A 24,054-nucleotide genomic window follows, 5' to 3' on the forward strand; every position below is an offset into this window, starting at 1 on the left:
CTCAAATGACCCAGCAGCCTCAAATGACCCAACTGGCTCAAATGACTGAATTGCCTCAAATGATCCAACCAGCTCAAATGACCCAACTGGCTCAAATGACTGAATTGACTCAAATGACTCAACTGGCTCAAATGACTGAATTGCCTCTAATAACTCGACCAGCTTAAATGGCTGAATTGCCTCAAATGATCCAACCAGCTCAAATGCTACAATTGCCTCAAATGACTGAATTGCCTCAAATGATCCAACCAGCTCAAATGACCCAACGAGCTCAAATGTCTGAATTGCCTCAAAAGACTCAACCAGCACAAATGACTAAATTGCCTCAAATGACCCAAGCTGCTCAAATGACTAAATTGCCTCAAATGACTCAACCAGCTAAATTGACTGAATTACCTCAAATGACCCAACCAGCTCAAATGTCTGAATTGCCTCAAATGATCCAACCAGCTCCAATGACTGAATTGCCTCAAATGACCCAACTGGCTCAAATAACTGAATTGCCTCAAATGACCCAACCAGCTCAAATGATTGAATTGCCTCAAATGATCCAACCAGCTAAAATGTCACAATTGCCTCAAATGACCCAACTGGCTCAAATGACTGAATTGCCTCACATGACCCAACCAGCTCAAATGATTGAATTGCCTCAAATACCTCAATTGCCTCAAATGACCCAACCAGCTCAAATGTCTGAATTGCCTCAAATGATCCAACCAGCTCCAATGACTGAATTGCCTCAAATGATCCAACCAGCTAAAATGTCACAATTGCCTCAAATGACCCAACTGGCTCAAATGACTGAATTGCCTCACATGACCCAACCAGCTCAAATGATTGAATTGCCTCAAATACCTCAATTGCCTCAAATGACCCAACCAGCTCAAATGTCTGAATTGCCTCAAATGATCCAACCAGCTCCAATGACTGAATTGCCTCAAATGACCCAACTGGCTCAAATAACTGAATTGCCTCAAATGACCCAACCAGCTCAAAATGATTGAATTGCCTCAAATGATCCAACCAGCTAAAATGTCACAATTGCCTCAAATGACCCAACTGGCTCAAATGACTGAATTGCCTTACATGACCCAACCAGCTCAAATGATTGAATTGCCTCAAATGACCCAGCAGCCTCAAATGACCCAACTGGCTCAAATGACTGAATTGACTCAAACGATCCAACCAGCTCAAATGACTGAATTGCCTCAAATGACCCAACTGGCTCAAATGACTGAATTGCCTCAAATGACTCAACCAGCTCAAATGACTGAATTGCCTTAAATGATCAAACCAGCTCAAATGCCACAATTGCCTCAAATGATCCAACCAGCTCAAATGTCTGAATTACCTCAAATGACTCAACCAGTTCAAATGACCGAATTGCCTCAAGTGACCCAACTGGCCCAAATGACTGAATTGCCTCAAATGATCCAACCAGCTCAAATGACTGAGTTGCCTCAAATGACCCAACTGGCTCAAATGGCTGAATTGCCTCAAATGACTCAACCAGCTCGAATGACTGAATTGCCTTAAATGATCAAACCAGCTCAAATGCCACAATTGCCTCAAATGATCCAACCAGCTCAAATGTCTGAATTACCTCAAATGACTCAACCAGTTCAAATGAATAAATTGCCTCAAATGACCCAAGCAGCTCAAATGACTGAATTGCCTCGAATGACCCAAGCAGCTCAAATGACTGAATTGCCTCAAATGACTCAACTGGCTCAAATGACTGAATTGCCTCAAATAACTCGACCAGCTTAAATGACTGAATTGCCTCAAATGATCCAACCAGCTCAAATGCTACAATTGCCTCAAATGACTGAATTGCCTCAAATGACTGAATTGCCTCAAATGATCCAACCAGCTCAAATGACCCAACGAGCTCAAATGTCTGAATTGCCTCAAAAGACTCAACCAGCACAAATGACTAAATTGCCTCAAATGACCCAAGCTGCTCAAATGACTAAATTGCCTCAAATGACTCAACCAGCTAAATTGACTGAATTACCTCAAATAATCCAAGCGGCTCAAATGACTGAATTGCCTCAAATGATTCAACCAGCTTAAATGATTGAATTGCCCCAAATAACCCAACCAGCTCAAATGCCACAATTGTCTCAAATGATCCAACCAGCTCCAGTGACTGAATTGCCTCAAATGACCCAACCAGCTCAAATTACTGAATTGCCTCAAATGATCCAGCCAGCTCAAATGACCAAATTGCCTCAAATGATCCAACTAGCTCAAATGCCACAATTGCCTCAAATGACCCAACTGGCTCAAATGACTGAATTGCCTCAAGTGACCCAACCAGCTCAAATGTCTGAATTGCCTCAAATGACTCAACCAGCTCAAATAACTAAATTGCCTCAAATGATCCAAGCAGCTCAAATCACTGAATTGCCCCAGATGATCCAACCAGCTCAAATACCACAATTGCCTCAAATGACCCAACTGGCTCAAATGAATGAATTGCCTCAAGTGACCCAACCAGCTCAAATGTCTGAATTGCCTCAAATGACTCAACCAGCTCAAATAACTAAATTGCCTCAAATGACCCAAGCAGCTCAAGTGACTGAATTGCCTTAAACTACCCAACCAGCTCAAATGATTGAATTGCCTTAAATGACCCGATCAGTCCATAATAGCCAACTGCCTTAAATGAACCAACTGGTTCAGATGACTGAATTGCCTCAAATAACTCAACCAGTTCTAGTGACCCAACTGCCTCTAATGACCCAATCAGCCAATTAAAGCCAACTGCCTAAAATGATCCAACTGGCCCAAATGACAGAATTGCCTCAAAGGACCAAATTGGTTCCAGTGACCTAACTGTTTCAGATGACCCAATAATTTCAAATAACATTTACTTTCTGAAACAGCAGAACCTAACATGTGGCCATCAGCGAAAATGACCCAATCAGTGCAAATGACCCAACTGCCTGAAATGATCCAATCCACTCAAATGACTCAATAAGCTTAATTAAACTACAAAAAGCTACAGGAAAACAATGCAAGCTGTTCACAAGTGTTTCCATAGAGCAGGGAAACAAGAGACGAACAGCACATCTTCATTTCTTAATAAAGGTCGTTAGTAATTCTGTGAGAACAGTATCGTTCGCGTACTCGGGAAAAGTAGAGAAAAACTTTCGGTTGAACAAGCCATACATTAGCGTTTCCATGGAGCAGGAAAAAAATCGACAAAGATCATGTTTTCATGCTATTAGTAATTATCTGGGAATACGCTTGGAAAATGCAGCAATCGCGCGCTCGGGAAAACTATAGAAAAACGTTCTGGAAAACAAGCTATCAGTGGCGTTTTCGTGGAGTAGGAAAACAATCGACGATTTTCTTGTTTTTTTGGCATTTACCGTTTGCAATTCTGCAGGAAAACGCTCGACAAATGCAACGTTCGCGCGCTTGGGAAAATTATAGAATAACGTTCAGGAAAACAAGCTAGACACTAGCGTTTTCGTGGAGCAGGAAAACAATCGACAAACATCATGTTTTCATGGCATTTACCATTGGTAATTCTGCGAGGAAAACGCTCGGAAAATGCAGCGATCGCACGCTCGGGAAAACTTGAGTAAAATGTTCAGGAAAACAAGCTATACAATAGCGTTTTCGTGAAGCAGGAAAACAATCGACAAACATCATGTTTTCATGGCATTCACCGTTAGTTATTCTGTGGGAAAACGCTTGGAAAATGCCTTGTTCGCGCGCACGGGAAAACTATAGAAAAACGTTCAGGTGAACAGGCTATTCATTGGTATTTTCCTGGTGCTGGATAACTTGCGATGAAGTTCGTGTTTTTCCTGAGTTTTACTGAGGGTGAACAATGAATTTGCCGCACGTTTTCCGATATCGGAAAACGTCAGTTTAATGTTGAATTTCTCAGTCATTCACCATTTCGGAAAATTAACAGTGAACGCATGTTTTTTTGCCGTGGATCCTTGAAGGTTATAGTGTGTAAATGCAGGAAAACGTAATGATTTCCTGCGTGTGCTGTTCGTACAACGTATAGAAAATGTACATTAATTTTACACAAACCATTTTCAAAGAGTGTTTTGCAATGATTGAACATCAAAGTAAATGTAATGGACCTTTCAGAATCTGTTAATCCGTTTTCACACGAGCACAAGCTACACAATACGGTAGGTTTCTACAATTTTTGCTAGGCCCGGAAGGGATTTGAACCCATGACCTTTGCGACACCAATGCAGTGCTTTACCAACAAAGCTGGCAAGACCACTGGGGGCTGGTCATTATGTTGGCCTCATAATAAACCCGTGAAGTGATAATCAATGACTGTGAATACATGAAAGTCATGTATATGAATTGCGCATTAAGAATTGGGGGCTTGTCATAACGTCGCTTCGATTCGTAATTAACCCGTGAAGTGAATATATGAAAATCACCTTAGCTCTGTTGGTAGAGCACTGCAGTGTTATTCCAAAGTTCATGGATTCAAATCTCTATGGCTTGAACTTTTCAGGCTTTATTTTCACTACTGCTTAGGTAGTGCTCACTGCTGCGAAGATCTCTTTCACATTCATTTATTAATCCGCAGTTCCCATACATGATTTTCATATATTCACGGTCATTAGCTTTATTTTCTGTTTTGCAGGCAAGAATCTCGGGTACGAAAATTTCAGCGAAATTTCTTTGCTTTAATGGCCTAAAACGAAATCAAAGATCACCATTTTTTTTTTTAAATACGCCGAGAGGATTTAGACAGGGATTTTGAGGGAGACCTTAACTCATATTCGGAGATTTATCAACCGAAGAAGAAATGAACGATAAAGGCACAGGAAGCCTAGGCTCGCTGGATGCGCTCTATTAAATATGCAAATATGGGTACGCTCTCTCGCACTCGGAGGAGACTATAGTTCACAGCGGTTAGGTTCGGGCGGCACAGTTTGGCACTAGCCCCGAGATGTGTGTTGCTAAAATTTTCACAGAATTTAGAGTAGATCTAAATTCCTATATTACCTCATAGATAAGAGGAAAATAAAGCCTGTAATCTTGCAGATTGCTAGAACCGGACATGATACTAAGAAAAAAAATCCATTTTGATTATTTACAATCGACAGCCGAATTGATACGGCGCTATTGTTTGCCACAGCGAAAACAACACTAGAATTTTGCAGAAAAGAAGAAAGGAGCTTTGAATGGGGCATTTTGATGAAGTGAAAAATAGCCCAACAAACTCTGCTAATATATCAAAAATGCTTATGGCAAAGTTTGAAACTTTTTTCTTGTTTTATTACATTTCTCAAGAGAGAAGTCCTTATTTTGTCAACTTCTTTAAAGTTTCCATCGATAAATCGAGGAAATTTCAATCAACACACTGCCTTACACTTCTAATAGTTTGTTCGATAGTTAAAAAAATTCAAAATGTATTTTGGGAGAAAAAATGATACGGAAATAAAGCTCCTTACTCTCTATCGAACATACTTTCTGTGTTGAGTGGTCAAGACTGCAGGAGTTGCAGATCATCGCAGAGACGCAAAGAGGTCTTAATACATTGGTCGGAGTTGCAAGGTCTCCGAAATTTCAAGCCTTGCAAGTACAACTTTTGGTCACGGCCATTTCAACCCAAATTTTTAGCGAAAACAAAATGATTTTACTGGCTCTACACTGAGTAAAGAAGTTTCTATATTTGGATCTCACCTACCCTGGTATCTATTGGGTCATTGCGCGATATTATCGAAAAACACCTGTTTGACTAGACTTTAAAGGCTGAACGCACGCAAACCATGCTAATAAACACGTCTAGTGCATGGGTAGCCGTTCAAGTCTTCCAACTTGTATTATAGTATAGACTGACGGTAGAAAAGAAGATAAAGAATCATAAAAGGAAGCTAAACACGTTTCCTAAAATCATGGATGAAAGAAAAATAAACTTCTGTCTTTCCAGTCCCATTAACATATATCAACTTTGTCTGTACACTGTAATCGAATAAAATGAATAAAGCTAAGAAGCACGTAGTGGTAAATTCTCCTCTTCTTCTGTGTTTGTGTGAGTCTCAAAATCATTTTTGCTTGAAGTGCCTCGAATTCTTATTGAAGTGTCTCGTTTCTTCCCTTTAAATTCATCTGCATTGCGTTTGTTTGACATGAATTACTAAAAAAAGGTCTATAATTAAGATGCCTTTGCACCTGGTGTGACAGGCGATACTTTCAAGCAATTAATAATAACAGTTATGATCCAAGAGGCATTACTCCGGTCAATCCGTTGCATTAGGTTAAATTATTCGCTGCGTATTATTTTTTTACCAATTTACCTTTTTGCGCAAAGAGGAAGAGGGAAGTTCATTTCTAATATTAATGATCATCTTGGCTTGAAAACAACAGTTTCTATCGTAACCATAGCTACCAGGCAGTAATAAAAGGAAACACGTTTGGCTCGATAACACTAAAGTTGGGCACCAAAGAACGTTGGATCTTGGAAGGTAAGAGATGACTGTAGTTAATGCATAAAAAACGAGTTTGACTTTTACCCCATGATAAGATATGATATCCACCTTAACTCCTCTATTTCCGTGTAGTTGAAATAAAACGAAAATGAAATTTACCGAACTTCCAAATGTGGGTATCACAACCATTTGGCGAGAAAACATTTTCCGGTACTCGAAATAAACAGGATCAATATCCATAATTTTTATTTTCCTACAACGGGTTTACTTCGTGAACCTTTTCTCAACGATATCTGTTTATGTTATAATGACACCCCTTGTAGAAATTGTAGTTCCATCATTACCATAAATAGAGAAATAAGCCAAATTCTAAAAAGTCAGTTCTGGCGGTTCCAAGCATGTCACAAATTGTGAAACTGGAAAGGACAGGAAATTCCATAAGGCGATGAGAGTGAATTTAATACAATGATGAAGCTCACTCTTTGGGTTCAATTTACATTAAAGAAAAGTAACGTTGATAGAAAAAATCTTCTGTATTTGAAAGATCCAACTTGCCAAAAACTATGCCTGTTTATTTCTGTACTTCTAAAGATTTCCTTTCACAAATCCTTTTGTCTTATCCCTCAACTTTGACTGCCATGCAGCTCGTTTGAATTCCGTTCAAATTATGGTAAAAGTGATGATTTTGAAATAGAAGAACCTTGAAATATATAGAAGGCGATTTGCAAGGCTCCCACTCAGAAAAATTAGTCGGGAACTCAATGTTGGCTCACAGGTCTCGTTAACCTTAAGTCTGCACCAATTTTATCTAACGGAGGAAAACCTGAAACTTTTTTTACAATTTAAAAAGTATTCCAGTAAAGGTCTTGGAAGCCAGATCCGATACTAAAAATATAAAAATTTTGTTTTATAAATCGCTGAATGATCTCAGTACCGCGGATTTTTACACAGAGAGAAAGAGAAAAAAATCTAGATTCTACGAGATCGAAAGAGTCGTTTCAAAAAGAGTCGGTAAGGAAAAGGTAAGCGAATCTGCTTTGCTCCGAGTGTTTGACTGAACTGAATCTCTCTTTCATAACGAATACTCGTTAAACCTTACTCAATCGTTGGTCTAGATTGAATATTTCATCAAGTGGAAGGGCTGCTCGAACCTACAAAACTCCTGGGAGCCAGAAGAGGATTTAAACGCCTTTGCTTTGAGGTGAGATATCATGTGTGATTAACAGCTTTATAATTACACAAAAAACAGGGGGAATCCGTTACATTGGTTTCTTCTGTTGATATTCTGTGCTTGTATGTAATAATTTCCTATTCAATGTAAAAGTTGTAATACTATTTTTTAAGATGAATGTTTTTTCCTTGCCCTTAGGTCATTCAACAACTCAAGGCTCACACAGCAAGAGATTGCTGATGCCAGTGAGGGTCTCCACATTGGTATTTTAGAGCAGTTAAAATCAAAGTCTCACTTACCCACTGTCATTGCTTTTAACCACACTTATTTTAACTTTTTGTTTAAAGTTAAGGGACGGAAAAGTAATGACAGTGGATACATCCTCCTTGAAAAACAGGATTTTATAAGATGCCACTTTCCTAATGGGTGGCACAGGCTAATAGATAGTATAGGGGATGGGGTGCAAATTGACTTTCCTGTGAAGGTCAGATTGTTTTTGTCATGGGGGCCAAAGACTCATAGCTTGACAGAGGAGTCAATTACACCTTGCCCACGATATAGGCCAGAAAAAGTGAGTATTTCTTTTTGTAAAGCAGCATGTAGCTTGACATGAGACAAATTAAAGAAACCAAGACTTGATTTGATTCTATTTGGCATTGTGTATTTATTACAAAATAGAAAATCTATATTTTTTTAGTAGTTCATCACATATTCTTATATTGAGTCAAATTTTTCATATTTACAACCTAGAAGTACTTGCGGTGTGCAGGCTGTTTTACAATTTGTTTAGTAAGTATAAAGGACACAAGAGTAGACCTCCACTTCATTAAATGCCAGCTTTAAGAGAACATTTTTACAATCCAAAGAACAAAAAAATCAATAGTTTTGTAGTATTTGAGATTGCTATCCCAATCATTGTTGTTATTGTTCTATTTTTCAATAATGAGTTCTCTCCATTGTGCAGTGCAGTGGTGGTCTACTGAAACTACCCTAAGATATATATGTTACCCTCACGGTAAACTAACCGTTACTCAGGTTCTTCAGGATCAAATGTTGTTTTCCTTTTCTTGCTCCTTGCCTTAAGGAGATCTTTTTCCCCAGTAATCTGTATTTGATTTATTATATGGCCTTTTCTCCCTTTCTGATTTACTTAGTGCCCATTGTCTGGCCTTAACTTTTAGGACATCTGAGGCAGCATCCCATTTATTTGATTTATGTAATACAATGTTTCTAGCATAATCACTGTTTTTCTCCACACCCTGCCCTGTGAAAATTTTTACAGACTTGTGGGTCCTGAAGAACTTGGGGATATGGAACACCATAGCATGGATATATGGTGTTATTCGTGCACGTTCATAGCCCTTTCTTTTGTCTCTTAGAGAAATGAAAAGGTTTACCTAGCTTTTAGCCATTTCAAAAAAATCTGTAATTTGCTTATCTGAATTTTGACCACTACTTCCAATAAATGTATATAGTTCCCTAAAGCCTTCCCATATTTTCTTGACAGTATTTGAAGTTGAAGTCTGAAAAACACCTAAAATTTTGCCTGGGAGCTCTCTCAGGAGTTGCTTTTTGTCATTCCCAAGCAAACTTGTAAAATCATAGGTGCCTGATCCCTTTCCATCAGCATTGGTTTTTTTCCCAGATATCAAAACTAACCCCACATGAGCGTATTGCAGCCTGCAGCCTGCAGCCTCTCTCGATGAACACCTTTCTTTTCTCCCCTTTTCTTATTTAAATCATCTTTTTTGTCCCACGGTAATACATCCTCCAGTAAATTATTTAGTAACACATCAACTACTCTAAGTAAAAGGTGCAATTCGTCTAAAATTACATGATCTAACTCAATGTTTAATAGAGGCTCATGTTCACAGCAAAAATTTCCTCTGCCCTTTTTTGATAATTCTTTTAATTCTTTTGGTGTTCTTTGCAATGGTGGCTTATTGTAAAAATCTTCCTCATGGTTCATATCCCATCTTTTATCTTTGTGAACTTTGCACCAGGCACAAGCATAGAATGAGGTGGCACCTTTGAGACCCAACATGATTAAAATGAATTTATAATCTCCCCCCAAAAAGAATTCAAGTTTAATTTCTTTCCCATTAATTGTGATTTTGGTCATTGAATTTAGATCATTTATGTCTGAAAATACATTAGCAAATGACTCCTTCAGTGTTTCATAATTTTCTGAGCCCTTCACAATGGCGATTGTGTTATTTCCCCTTGCTGACATTAAATGACCGTTATTTTGCAACAAAGCAAAAGAAAGAATGATAAAGGTTGTATTGCGAGTCATCCTTGCCCCATCCCCTGATATTTTAACTTTAACACTTTCATTTTCGAAATCAAATTCTGGATTATGGTTGATTAAATTTTGCACCCTTTCCTTGAGAAGTTCCTTGAATGAAACTTCTGCACCCTCAGCCCTCCCAGGTGTAGATACAATATGGCACATGTCATTTAGTTGTGTTCGCCGTTGCTTAATTAGATATGATTTTGGAAGATCATTATACATTGAGAACTCATGATAAAATGAGTCCCCCACACAAAATTTGTCTAAAAGAAATAAAATTTTATCTACTTTTTCTTTTTCCTCTTCTGAAAGGGAGTCAAACCCTGTGGCAGTGTTTTCTTGCTGCTTGTCACTGGCCATTTTTACATTATGCTTGCTTCCAGTCTGGACTTCTTTCATGGCAATTGACTCAATTTCTAGTCCAAAGGACTTGGCAAACCACAGTGCTGTCTGAGCTCTTGTCATGAAAGTCTTCAAAGTCCTCAACTTTTTCTTTACTTGAGAAATGTCTTTCCCCTTGTAGTCTTGCTGAGCTGTCTGCAGGCGTTCAATATAATCAATTAATTCTTTATTTGTGGTCTCAGCTTTTTCAACATCATCTTGAACTGTTCTTATTTCAGCTTGCATTTCATGAAGCATTTTTCTCTTTTCTTCCTCCAAATTTGCATAGTTTGATTTCCACTCTTCAATTTCTTCATGCAGGGAAGAGTACAACTCCTTTAGTTGTTCATTTTCCCTCTCCAGCTCTGCTACTGACTGAACATGTCTCTCAAACACATGGAACTTTTTTATTTTCAAGTTCAGGGCAAGGCCCTTTCTCCCCCTGATCTGCTTGTATTGAGACTTCACAGAAGAAGCTAATTTTCGCAGAGATTCATTCAACTCTTTTCTCACTTCTTCCGATTTTCTGATAGAAAACAGATAATTTTCAAGGAATAATAAGTTCAAACAAGTCTATGTAAGTTTTATATTTTTTCCTCATACGTTTCTGAAATACTTTCTGACCTTGCGTCAGTTCACCATCCACGTGTTCTTCTTCCTCTGTCCCTTCATTTTCTGGTTTATCAAGGAATTCAATCCAAGCTTTAAGCATAGGGAAAGGTATGTCAAAGGTAAATGCAACTTTTTTTCGCCATGGACTGTGAGACATATTTCAGTGAAGGAGGTTGTGGTGCCAATTTCGTATTAAATATATAGTTGGGAGGAGGTACGTCCGACATTGTAAATGTTTCAAGTGATTACGAAACTGGAGAGGTAAGATTTTATATTATTTTATTACAAAATAACAGATTGAGACCGGAAAGAAATGAGAAACTTGCGTCACGTTTATGCCTAAATTGGAAGTCACGCAACCATGTCACGGAATGGATAGCGTTACGGCAAAGCACGGTTATTTTTTAATATCACCCTTGAACCAATCAGTTTTCTTTATTTATATCATCTGACCTATGTAAACAAGCTAAGATACCAAGCCTTTGAAAGTACAAATGGCGTCGGAAACCATTTGTTCGGGAAGAACCGTCGATCTAACTTCTGCGACATCCTTTCTGCGTGACTAAAGGCGAAAGTTCTGTTCGCGATGAATACTGCAAATCTTCAACTTTACGGGGATCAAAAAGAATGCCACATTCATCCAAAAAAGCGGCACAAAATGAGAGATAAGAGACCCCTGTTCGCAGCGCGATGCTCGCAACCTACCAATAGTGTCTTCTTTCGCGGATGTGCCGGGTCGAAGTTTGGCTATTTCAGCCAATTTACTGTGTTTGTATGGAAGTGCAATATGACTGTTATATGGGATTTGCGTAATTTGTTTGGGATCAAAGACGAAACGAGTGTGAACCTCGAAATTTCGTCCAAAGCAGCAACTCACTAACACGATAGCACACCGATGCTCGCAAGTACGATAATAATTTTCATTTTGTCAAAATTTTTTAATATTAGAACTTTGCTATACAAATCCTTAGAAGCTTCGGACATTTTTAAAGGGCATTAGGAAAACTCTGCGCATCCTTCATTTCTGCCCAATGAGTTAAATATTTGCAGAAAAAAAAGAAAGGAGCTTTGTACGGAGTTTTTTACGATGAAATGAAAAATAACCCAATATACTCTGCAAAACATGCTTATGGCAAAGTTTGAAACTTTTTTCTAATTTTATTACATTTCTCAAGTGGGAAATTCATCCTTATTTTGTCAACTTATTTAAAGTTTCGGTCGGTCAATTGAGGAAATTTTAATTAGCACACCGCCTTACATTTTTGATAGTTTATTTGATAGTTAAAGAAATTCAAAATGTATTTTTGGAGAGTAAATGATAGAGAAATAAAGTTCTTAACTATCTATTGAACATACTTCCTGTGTTGAGTGGTCAAGACTGCAAGAGTTGCAAATCATCGCAGAGACGCGAAGAGTTCTTTTGCAATCGCACTAAACAACCCCTGGGTGTATGTCTCACAATGAAAACTTTACTAATATATTGGTCGGATTAACAAAGTACTCAAAATTTCAAGCTTTGCGAATGCAACTTTTGGTCACGGCCATTTCAACCCAAATGTTTAGCGAAAACACAATTTTACTGGCTCTTCACTAAGTAAAAAAGGTTCTATATTTGGATCCCACCTACCCTAGTGTCTATTGGGTCATTAGGCAACATTGTCTAATAACACCTGTTAGACCAGACTTTAAACGCTTTACGCATGCAAAAACCTCTAGAGCATGGGTAGCCGTTCAAGTCTTTCAACTTATATTATTGTATAAACTGATGGTAGAAAATAAGATAAAGAATCATACAAGGAAACTAAACACGTTTTAGAAAATTATTGACGACAGCAAAAAACACTTCTGTCTTTCCAGTCCCGTTAGCATAGATTAACTATATATATACTCTGGTCGAATAAAATGAATAAAGCTAAGAAGCACGTAGTGGTAAATTCTCCTCTTCTTCTGTGTTTGTGCGAGTCTCAAAACCATTTTTGCTGGACTTGTCTTGCATTTTTATTTATGTGTCTCGTTTCTTCTCTCAAATTCATTTGCATTGCGTTTGTTTGACATGAATTACCAAAAAACGATCTATAATCATAATGGAGTTTACACCTGCGTGACATGAGATACTCAAGGAATTAATAATAACATTTTATAGTCCAAGACGCATTTCTCCACTCAATCCGTTGCATTAGGTTAAATTCTTCGCTGCGTATTATTTTACCAATTTAGCTTTTTGCGCAAAGAACCCAAACAGGAAGAGGGAAATTCATATCTAATATTAATGATCGTCTTGGCTTGAAACTAACAGTTTCTATCGTAACCATAGCTACCAGACAGTAATAAAAGAAAACGCGTTTGGCTCAATAACTCTAAACTTTGGGCGCCAAAGAACGTTGGATCTTGGAAAGTAAGAAATGACTGTACTGAATACATGAAAAACTTGAGTTTGACTTTCACCCCATGATAGATATGATATCTGGCCTTAACTCCTCTATTTCCGTGTAGCTGAAATAAAACGAAAATAAAATTTACCGAGCTTCCAAATGTGGGTATCACAAATATTTGGCGAAAAAACATCTTCATGCAGCTACTTGAAAGAAACAAGATCATTATCCTTAAATTTTATTTTCTTGAACAAAACATTTACTATGTTAAAAAAAATAGATCCGCAATGCGTACTTGTGTGGGATTTTATTGACAAAGTGTTTGGAAGGGGTTTTTGAGCGGAAGCAAACCTGTCGCTCACTGTGAGTCAACTGTACTACAGGGGTGATATTAGGCCTGGAATCAACAGTCTGAATAGTAATTTTTGCGTGGGAATTATTTGAACAAATACAGATTCACAGGAGGGATCTGGGGTATTAACTTTTCCTTTTATCAAGCAATATGCCTTTCCTTCCCTCCCTGGAAGCTTTTTGGCGTGTTTTTGAACGTTTGGTAATCGTCTTCAACAAATAAATTACCTCTTGGTGGCTTAGGCTATTTATTTGTTTATACGGCAATACTGGAAATACTTGGAGCAGTAAATATTTTCGTAACAGTCATTGAAAAAAAATTGAAAAAATTTTTGCTACTACTTTTTAACTCGTGGATACACGATAGCGTAGAAACGAGTTCTTGTGGGCGCTCTGCGATATGCAAATTAGCGTGGACTCTTCGTAATTAGTCGTAACTAGTCGGCTTCGAACTCGAGATCTATCCTTCCAAAGAAGTAAGTCCAAAGTCGTGGCGCTAATATGATTGCACTGATCGTTGCGATATTTATTGTCTTTACACGCCTGTTTCGACATTTACTATATTGAAATGGACTTCAAATGTTTCAGATTAGTGCTATGATCAACTTAAAAACCAAATTTGAAGCATCTTCGAATCGTCCATGCGCTGAACATAACGAGGACCAGCGAGAATCACGAAGACTTTGTGAGTGACAGCAAGCTGTTGACACAGAAATTCCCACGGAAACATGTACACATGACATAAAAAAAAATGGTAATTTGCAGTATTATTTCTTTCTACGCCAATTTGGGTCTTTCCGTTGTAATCGTTTCGTTTTGTTTTTCTTCTATGCAAGTGTGACTGTTTTGATGTTAAGAATGAAAGATGATCGCTTTCCACAAGTCGTTGCCGAGCACGTGACTATAATCTGGCCGGTGTTGTTTTGATCACTTGACGATCTTTTTCGCTGAAAATACAGGACGACTTCCTATTTCAAGGAATGTTTTTCCAATTAATTTCTATCGCATCGGTGTAAAAAAGTACAGGTATATGGGTGTTCTGAAAAACAAAAGGGAAATTCAAAACTACGAGAAATTGCGAGTAATCGGCCTCTTGTACTACACGCGGGTTTTTTTGGTGTAACATGCGTGTTTCCCGTAAGTTACAAGCACTTTACGCACGTGGGAATGCTGCAATCACGAATTTTATATTACGTGAAAGTCACGCATGTGGTTGTTTGATCACTTCACTAATATGTTTGTTTGCTTGTTGTTGTTTTTTTTGGTATCCTGGAGTATTTCAGGAGGGGTTGCAGACTTAACTGTGGAATAATTGTTTAATGCAGGGTTGTCAATAAAGGTTGCAGTTAGAAATTAGCCAAGATGCTAAAGGAGCTGCCTTGAAATTTCAGGACTGTGTGTTATGTAGTTTATTTTTGTCTTTTGTAAATGGTTGTTAAACTGGACAACTCTTAGAAAGATGACTTCAAACTTAATTTTAAAAGGCCTGTTCTGGTACCAAATGAATAAGCAGCATTTCCTTATTAATAGTTTTGCGAGTTTCTCATTACAAATTCCTCTGAAAAAAGGGAAACAACTCTTTTCATAACTATTTACTGCTTTCTTTTGTTGCTCTCTTAACTTAAAAACAATGTACATCATGATAAAGTAATTTGTTATAGGACACCGTGAAATAAGGCCTAAACAGCTTTATGATCTGTGAAATGTGTTTCTAAAACATCTGCTTGTATATCAATGTTAGATATATTTGTATATATATGATCAATTACTGTGTTGTTGTCAGTTGTATAAGTTGATATGAACTGTTTGTAGTGGTTATCCCTCACTAGTAAATTATACAAAGGTCTTCTGTCTGTTTCAACAAACCAATTTATATCAAAGTCTCTAGTAATGATATTGTTGTCTGGTGAAATGTTATTAATACCTCAGTTATTGCTTCATAATGTTGTCTTACAGGCACGTTTGGGGAGTGATATATCCCTATGATTGTCCAATCCTCAAACCTTGCTAACTTAATTACTGTTATTTCAACACCATGTATATTGTGACAATAGGGGTATCCAGGTAAGTATGGGATTTTACTGTACACAGCTGTACCACCATAAGACCTTGATCCATTGCTGGAATTAAGGTTATCATTATGGAAGAGAACATAACCAGCAATGACATACATGTCATTATTATCTTGAGAATTAAATCTTGTTTCTGTGAAAATATTGATATCAGCACTTAGATAAATTAAGTCTTTACGTATATCTTCTATGTGTTTGTGAAGAGACCTTACATTAAGATAACACAGTTTAAGAAGGGGAAATGTTATGTCATGGAGAGGGAGATGCAAAGCTTAAGTTTTGCAGTTGTTCTTAATCTCTCCATCTGGATTAACAGCAATCTTGCTTTCACACAAATCAGAAATATATAGGCCTTCTATAGCAGTCACTCTACTGAGTCCCATATAATGTATGTGTGGAATAGTATTTCTGGTTCTAAAATCCACAACAATTCTACTGTCAGTATCACCTTGTGACCTGTGAATTGTTTTTGCTGCTGCAGGACACAGTGGAAATTGTTTTCTAACAACTTGTGCTGTTCTTTTTCTACCTACCGCAAACTGTGTAGTCACAGGGTTTACTAGGGTCCATGTGTGTTCAATTCACTGTACATACAAATGTCTTTTTTCATTCCTTGTTTTCTGACCTACATCTGAGTGGTCAAATTGTACCCATACAATACCAGATGGTTTGGTTTGTTGATGTAACTGAACTAGTTTAACAACATTTCCAGCACCATTTGTCATGCCATCTTCGGTTCGTACATTCATGACAAGGTGTGTTCTTTCACCCTCAGCAAGACAAAGGGTTGAGGCTAACTGTTTTGTTTTTCTTGGATCATTGGGTATTTGTCTTAGTATTTTGTTTCTTAGCTCTGGAGAGATAGCTCCAATAATACTATCTTGAGCATTTATTGTGAATTTGTTTCCTGTGGCTGCATTATGGGCCCTTTGTTTAAATTCATCTACTTTAGCATTCTGTATAAATAGGTGAGCTGCATCTATTGGGTTGTTGATGTCTTCTTGTATAGCTCTCTTTAAGTTTTGCAATGTCAGCTACTGTGTGTTTACCTTTACGCAACCTATTAAGTAATTCTACAAACAATTTGCTGTCTCTTTGACCCATGATTTCATTAAGTTCAAACATTTTAAAGTGTTTATGCCATAAACTGGGAGAAAGAACAGCATAAATCTACATTTTTGAGGTCTTTGAAAATATAAGCATCCATAACAGATTCTAATTGGAATAAGTCACCAATAGCAATTATGCTCACACCTCCAAAATCCTCTCTACAGCGTTTTATATCTTTAAGCCTATTGTTTAGCTGTATTGCAAACATACCATTTCCTACCATTGAGATTTCATCAACAAAAATCAATTGACTTCTCAAAGTTTTTAGTCTACTTGAATCAAGCTGTTTGTAATTTCTCAGTGATTGATTGGCAGGAATGGCCAGAGTGCTATGAAGAGTGTCACCCTTAAGCTTTACCAGTTGGAGCTAATAGTATAACTATGATCTGATGAAAATCATCACCAGCTCTAGTGTTATAATACTTAAGCACTGCCTGATACAAAGCTTTTGTTAAATGCGATTTGCCAACACCAGCCCCTCCACTGAGGAAGCAGAAGAAAGGGGTTTCTGAGGTTTTAATCTGATGTAAAATGTGTTAAAAAAATTCTTTTTGCTCTTTATCGGGTGTCTGGACCATTTGACGAAAATCAAAATCAGGTAATTCATTCAATATCAGTGGTTCATTATTCAGCGATGTTGATGAAATGTTGAGATCATCAAAGAGGTCATAGTTTTCACTAAAATCAGGATGTAAATCTTCATGAGATCCAATCCTTGAACGGAATTGGTCAATGGAGATCCCCATGTTTACTTGTGTGTTTGAGCGAGCAACAACAACAATCCAACTAACTAGAAACTCAGTTTATTAAAATAGATAACACTCTTGACAGTTCAAGGCAAACAATAGTTTCTTTCAGTTTGTGACACTTTGAGACACTCGTGAGACATTTTGAGACACTAGTGAGACACTTTGAGACACCCTGAGACTCTTTGAAGCGCAACCCGCACAAATACATTCAAACCGACAAATGTTGGCTTGCGAGAGTACAATGACTCCTTTCAATCTGACACAACCCGCACCGAAGGTCCAAGCCGATAAATGTTGGCTTGCGAAAGCGTAAAAGCTCCTGTGCAACCTGCACTGAACACAAGCCGCGTTTCAGCGTGTTGACTTACGTGAAAAAATCTTTTGTTATAGACACCTGAAGAAATAACGAAACGAACGCCTCAGATTATGAAAGAAAGAACACAAACCAGGTGTACAAACGTAATCGCCTTTCGTGAGAGCTTAATCGTGAAGCTCCCACAACAAAATTGAAAAGTTAAAGCACGCAAAGAACCCGTGAAAATATGAAATGACTTATCCTTACCTTGGAAACAAAAATCCCCAAGAAACAAACATGAAATTCCTAATAAGTTCTCCAAAACCAACGACTGAGAAGAGAAATGGCCGCCGTACAATACCCTATGAAAAAACGCCGACTGGAATCCAGTCTTCACGGCTCACTGAACGCAAATAGAAACCACGTGACAAGCACTTCTCTCTCTTGGACAAAGAAATAAAGAAATAAATTTCGCGGGCGTTGACAAAGTGTGGGAAATCCCACACAACAATAGAGAAAAACGTATTGTTTATTCTCGTAGAGTGCGTGAAGCAGGCTAAATGTTTCATCGTGCACAAATTGTGGGGATGATTTTATCACACGGACGGAAAACGAAAAAAGCCGCGAATAAAAGAAATTGTCGCATTAAAATCTTCTATTAATCACTCGATAAAAAAAAATAGGTCCGCAATGCGTACTTGTGTGGGATTTTATTGACAAAGTGTTTGCAAGGGGTTTTTGAGCGGAAGCAAACCTGTCGCTCACCGTGAGTCAACTGTACTACAGGGGTGATATTAGGCCTGGAATTAACAGCCTGAATAGTAATTTTTGTGCGGGAATTATTTGAACAAATACAGATTCACAGGAGAGATCTGGGGTATTAACTTATACTTTTATCAAGCAATATGCCTTTCCCTCCCTCCCTGGAAGCTTTTTGGCGTGTTTTTGAACGTTTGGTAATCGTCTTCAACAAATAAATTACCTCTTGGTGGCTTAGGCTATTTATTTGTTTATACGGCAATACTGGAAATACTTGGAGCAGTAAATATTTTCGTAACAGTCATTGAAAAAAAATTGAAAAAATTTCTGCTACTACTTTTTAACTCGTGGATACACGATAGCGTAGAAACGAGTTCTTGTGGGCGCTCTGTGACATGCAAATTAGCGTGGACTCTTCGTAATTAGTCGTAATTAGTCGGCTTTGAACTCGAGATCTATCCTTCCGAAGAAGTAAGTCCAAAGTCCTGGCGCTATTATGATTGCACTGATCGTTGCGATATTTATTGTCTTTACACGCCTGTTTCGACATTTACTATATTGAAATGGACTTCAAATGTTTCAGATTAGTGCTATGATCAACTTAAAAACCAAATTTGAAGGGTCTTCGAATCGTCCATGCGCTAAACATAACGAGGACCAGCGAGAATCACGAAGACTTTGTGAGTGACAGCAAGCTGTTGACACAGAAATTCCCACGGAAACATGTACCCATGACATAAAAAAAATGGTAATTTGCAGCATTATTTCTTTCTACGCCAATTTGAGTCTTTCCGTTGTAATCGTTTCGTTTTGTTATTCTTCTATGCAAACGTGACTGTTTTGATGGTAAGAATGAAAGATGATCGCTTTCAAGAAGTCGTTGCCGAGCACGTGACTATAATCTGGCCGGTGTTGTTTTGATCACTTGACGATCTTTTTCGCTGAAAATACAGGACGACTTCCTATTTCAAGGAATGCTTTTCCAATTAATTTCTATCGCATCGGTGTAAAAAAGTACAGGTATATGGGTGTTCTGAAAAACAAAAGGGAAATTCAAAATTACGAGAAATTGCGAGTAATCGGCCTCTTCTGCTACACGCGGGTTTTTTTGGTGTAACATGCATGTGTTTCCCATAAGTTACAAGCAATTTACGCACGTGGGAATGCTGCAATCACGAATTTTATATTACGTGAAAGTCACGCATGTGGTTGTTTGCTCACTTCACTAATATGTTTGTTTGCTTGTTGTTGTTTTTTTTGGTATCCTGGAGTATTTCAGGAGGGGCGGGGTTGCAGACTTAACTGTGGAATAATTGTTTAATGCAGGGTTGTCAATAAAGGTTGCAGTTAGAAATTAGCCAAGATGCGAAAGGAGCTGCCTTGAAATTTCAAGACTGTGTGTTATGTAGTTTATTTTTGTCTTTTGTAAATGGTTGTTAAACTGGACAACTCTTAGAAAGATGACTTCAAACTTAATTTTAAAAGGCCTGTTCTGGTACCAAATGAATAAGCAGCATTTCCTTATTAATAGTTTTGCGAGTTTCTCATTACAAATTCCTCTGAAAAAAGGGAAACAACTCTTTTCATAACTATTTACTGCTTTCTTTTGTTGCTCTCTTAACTTAAAAACAATGTACATCATGATAAAGTAATTTGTTAGAGGACACCGTGAAATGAGGCCCAAACAGCTTTATGATCTGTGAAATATGTTGCTAAAAAATCTGCTTGTATATCAATGTTAGATATATTTGTATATATATGATCAATTACTGTGTTGTTGTCAGTTGTATAAGTTGATATGAACTGTTTGTAATGGTTATCCCTCACTAGTAAATTATACAAAGGTCTTCTGTCTGTTTCAACAAGCCAATTTATATTAAAGTCTCCAGTAATGTTATCGTTGTCTGGTGAAATGTTATTTAATACCTCAGTTATTGCTTCATAAAGTTGTCTTACAGGCGCGTTTGGGGAGTGATATATCCCTATGATTATTCAATCCTAAAGACTTGCTAACTTAATTACTGTTATTTCAACACCATGTATATTGTGACAATAGGGGTATCCAGGTAAGTATGGGATTTTACTGTACACAGCTGTACCACCATAAAACCTTGATCCATTGCTGGAATTAAGGTTATCATTACGGAAGAGAACATAACCAGCAATGTCATACATGTCATTATTATCTTGAGAATTAAATCTTAAAAGCGTTTTGAGGCAGAAGGCTGAGAGGTTTGTTTCCAATCGGAAGCAGTAGAAACCCTATAAACGAAGATCATGCCGTTATAGTGCAAATTTCTTGCCTGACAGTTGCCTATAAGAGTTTTTGGATTAAAAAACTTAACGTCTTAGTACCTGCTTTTCCTAGGGTTTTTCGCCGTAAATTAAACCTCCTCAAGAAGGTAATCGAAATTTTTACAATATTGTTCTAAGGACTAATTTCGGTTTCTAATACACATGTTAAGATGTAAAGATATTCCTATGAGACCCAATTCTCTCCATCGAGCGAAGCGGATAACATCCATTTGCGTCATTTGCATTAATTTCCACATAGAACTGACAGCTGCAAGCTTTTTTTAAAATTTATTTTCATAATACGGTTTGTTCATAAAAATAGGTCGATTTTGGAAGCTTAATCCACTGCTGGGAGCTGGTGATCAACTTAAAACTTGTGTCATACGAGCAGGGTAGAAACAGAAAACCGTTACCTTGAAGAAGGCATGGAATTTGTTCATTTTTCATGTTTATAACATGGACTGCATTATTCACTAACTTGACTTTTGGAAAAGGTGAGTCGCAGAGAGAGAATCGTTTTTTATACTTGGATTCACTTATGAGTACAACCTTATTAATATATCTCCTTTATTCTCTTTTGCTGAAACAAAAAGAGGTAATGTTACAACAATAAGCAAAGACTAATGCCCCATTCACACCAAAGCTTAAACATGTTTAAAAGTTGTTTTGTTAAACACAGTTTATTTTTTTTTCTTCATAGAAACTATTTAATCGAATATTTTTGACTTGAATGTAGCACATTGGAAATGCAAGTTAGCTAGTACTTGAATCCAATGGAAAATCAAGTTTTTCAGTTCTCTGTTTATAATTTTCATTCAATGAAAACCAGTTTAACAAAACATGTTTTGCTGGTGTGAATGGGGTATTAGTCAAAAACCGACATTCGACATCCACCCATGATTGGAACTCATTTTTGAAAAATTAAAAGGTATTTAACGGAAATTTTTTATCGTTTCTTATTAAGAAAATTGGATTTTGGATGCAAAACGACCAAAAACTTCGGCAAATACGAATTACTTTATTCAAAATGGTTACATTCCCAACTCTCAACAACATTTAAGCATGGCACTATTTTATGTTCAATTTCCCTGTGTTTTATTAGGCGGGAATTTGTAATTTTTGCATCGTATGAAAGCACATTTTAACCGCTCTTAATCGTCTCAGAAAAATTGTTTTTACATAAGAACAGTGCTGACATATGGTAAGGAATAATTATTTTTTTCTTGTTGTGTATTCGTCCATAAACATAGTTTATCTATCAAAAGTTAAAATCGCTTATTGTGCAAGTCTCAGAGAAAGTTATAAGCAAAAACATGTTTAAGGATTAGTTTAAAGTTACTCACCTCAAAAACAGGTGGCATCTGTCGACCGTTAAATTGTTGATAATTTCGATATTTTTGGTTTGAAAAATACAGTGTTTGGCTTTCTATAGTTTAATTTACTCTTTCCTGGAAAAAGTTGAATTTCCCAATGTATTCTAAATTCATCGATAGAAACATCTTGAACCGGTATATGAATCTGCTGCGTGATGCCAGACAAACATGGCTTGACTCAATGAAAATTAGCATAAATTTCCTCTTTCTATGATAATCGGTCTAAATAACCGAAGGAAATCGTGTAAAAACGTATAGTAGGAAAAATCTGAATTTTCAAGGACTTGTAAAATGAAGAAGGCGATAAAAGGTTTATTAAGAAAAACGATTTTTTTTTCATGACATCGATCATGAAGTAGAGAAGGAATTTGAGAAAAATTTGCGGATAGCTTATTAACGGCTTTTGTTCCATCTCCCCTAAAATGATAAGATAAAAACATCACTCAAATTTGCCTTGTCCCAAGCATTTTATTTGTTAACCTTCTTTATCTCAGATAGGCAAAAATCCGCAAATGAAGGCAGTATTAATTTTTCTCCATTTTCCCGTATTCTTCTTGATGGGCTGATTAAGTTACACGGAACCTATAATTTTTTTTCCCTAATTTTACAAGATAGCACACCAAAAGTAGAGTTATAAGGGAAAAAAGGATCTAGCAACCGTTTCCTCACAAATTCCTGTCCTTAAGAAGACCGTAGAAAATGAAATAGGGGCAATGCATAATTCAAGGTACGAATAAAATTTATTGGATGTCTTACCGCCTTGATGTTCTACGAGCCTGCTGCTCTATGTTCGTACATGATTTTAAGAACCTCAATGCCGTAATGTTGCTGTGATGGCTAAAAGATTCCAAGGATTCTGTTATCGATTATAAAACGACGAATGTAATGCTATTTTTTGCGTGGCCTTGAGTTGTTATCAATGAGTCGTTCTAGTTCAACGGAAGCAGTATTGCTATCGCAGTCAGCGTTTAACTTCCCGAACTGATTATTTAATAAAAAAACCAGGCAAATCATAATTTATCCTTTGATAAAGGATAAAAAAAGAAGATGCAAGTTTCAGGATGAAGATTATAACATACACGATGCTTCGCAGAGGAAACATTGCAAGTTTCACCACAATATTCTGTATTTCTGACATCTGCATTTCCTTGATTGTTAATTCCATATCCTACATATGCACGTACTTACTTCGTTTCAAGGCGCCAATGAAACACATTTAACAAAGGAGGAATCGTAATCGGTGGAAAATAAGTCTACATGAGCTTTATTCGAACAGTTTGGTCGATACATATTTCCAAAAATAGCACGATTTAATTTATCGCCAGCCTAAATTAGGTATTCTCTATGTCGTTGAAAACGCGTGTAAGACCAGTCGACAGTTAAAAGACAACTATCTGATAACAACTCGAATAGTAAACAGGGCCTTTAGAGCGACGCTAAATGAGTTCCTTGAAAAATGCACGCCTCTTAGTTGAGGCAAACCCCATGTCCTGAAAGCTGTCTTCGAAACAATTTCACAATTCTCTACTGGAACATTTTCTTGAATTCATGTAAAGTTCTTTGCTTCAGATACAAAACAAACATGTAACGAATGTTGAAAAAAGGTCGTCCATACATAAGTTCTAAAGATTGTTGGACAGTTTTCAATTTCAGAAATTAAACCATTCGTGCATCGAGACTAATACAATTGAAATTTAAACAATAGAGACTTGAGGATTAGATATGTGGATCACACAATTTTTTCCAACGCTTTATTTCTTTAATTAAATTGAAGTTCGAAATTATTGAGCTAT

The 24,054-nt window shown here is 37.2% G+C and overlaps 2 long non-coding RNA genes and 1 other non-coding gene across 3 annotated transcripts in view; 1 reads left to right on the forward strand and 2 right to left on the reverse strand.

Moving 5' to 3' along the window:
- The window catches only part of LOC149052809 (uncharacterized), an 84,159-nt gene that overhangs the window by 44,650 nt on the left and 15,455 nt on the right, over window positions 1-24,054 (forward strand). The gene's annotated exons all lie outside the window — the stretch shown is intronic.
- Window positions 8,906-11,042, reverse strand: LOC113673781 (uncharacterized). The gene is made up of 2 exons (XR_016185132.1): window positions 10,890-11,042; window positions 8,906-10,846 (listed from the first exon to the last, which is right to left on the reverse strand). It is a non-coding gene; the product is annotated as an uncharacterized LOC113673781 (transcript).
- On the reverse strand, window positions 17,578-18,222 carry LOC149052812 (uncharacterized). Its single transcript, XR_016186437.1, has 2 exons — window positions 18,102-18,222; window positions 17,578-17,933 (listed from the first exon to the last, which is right to left on the reverse strand). It is a non-coding gene; the product is annotated as an uncharacterized LOC149052812 (long non-coding RNA).

The sequence above is a fragment of the Pocillopora damicornis genome, chromosome 1 (assembly GCF_964200805.1).
Source record: "Pocillopora damicornis chromosome 1, jaPocDami1.2, whole genome shotgun sequence".
Lineage (NCBI taxonomy): Eukaryota > Metazoa > Cnidaria > Anthozoa > Scleractinia > Pocilloporidae > Pocillopora > Pocillopora damicornis.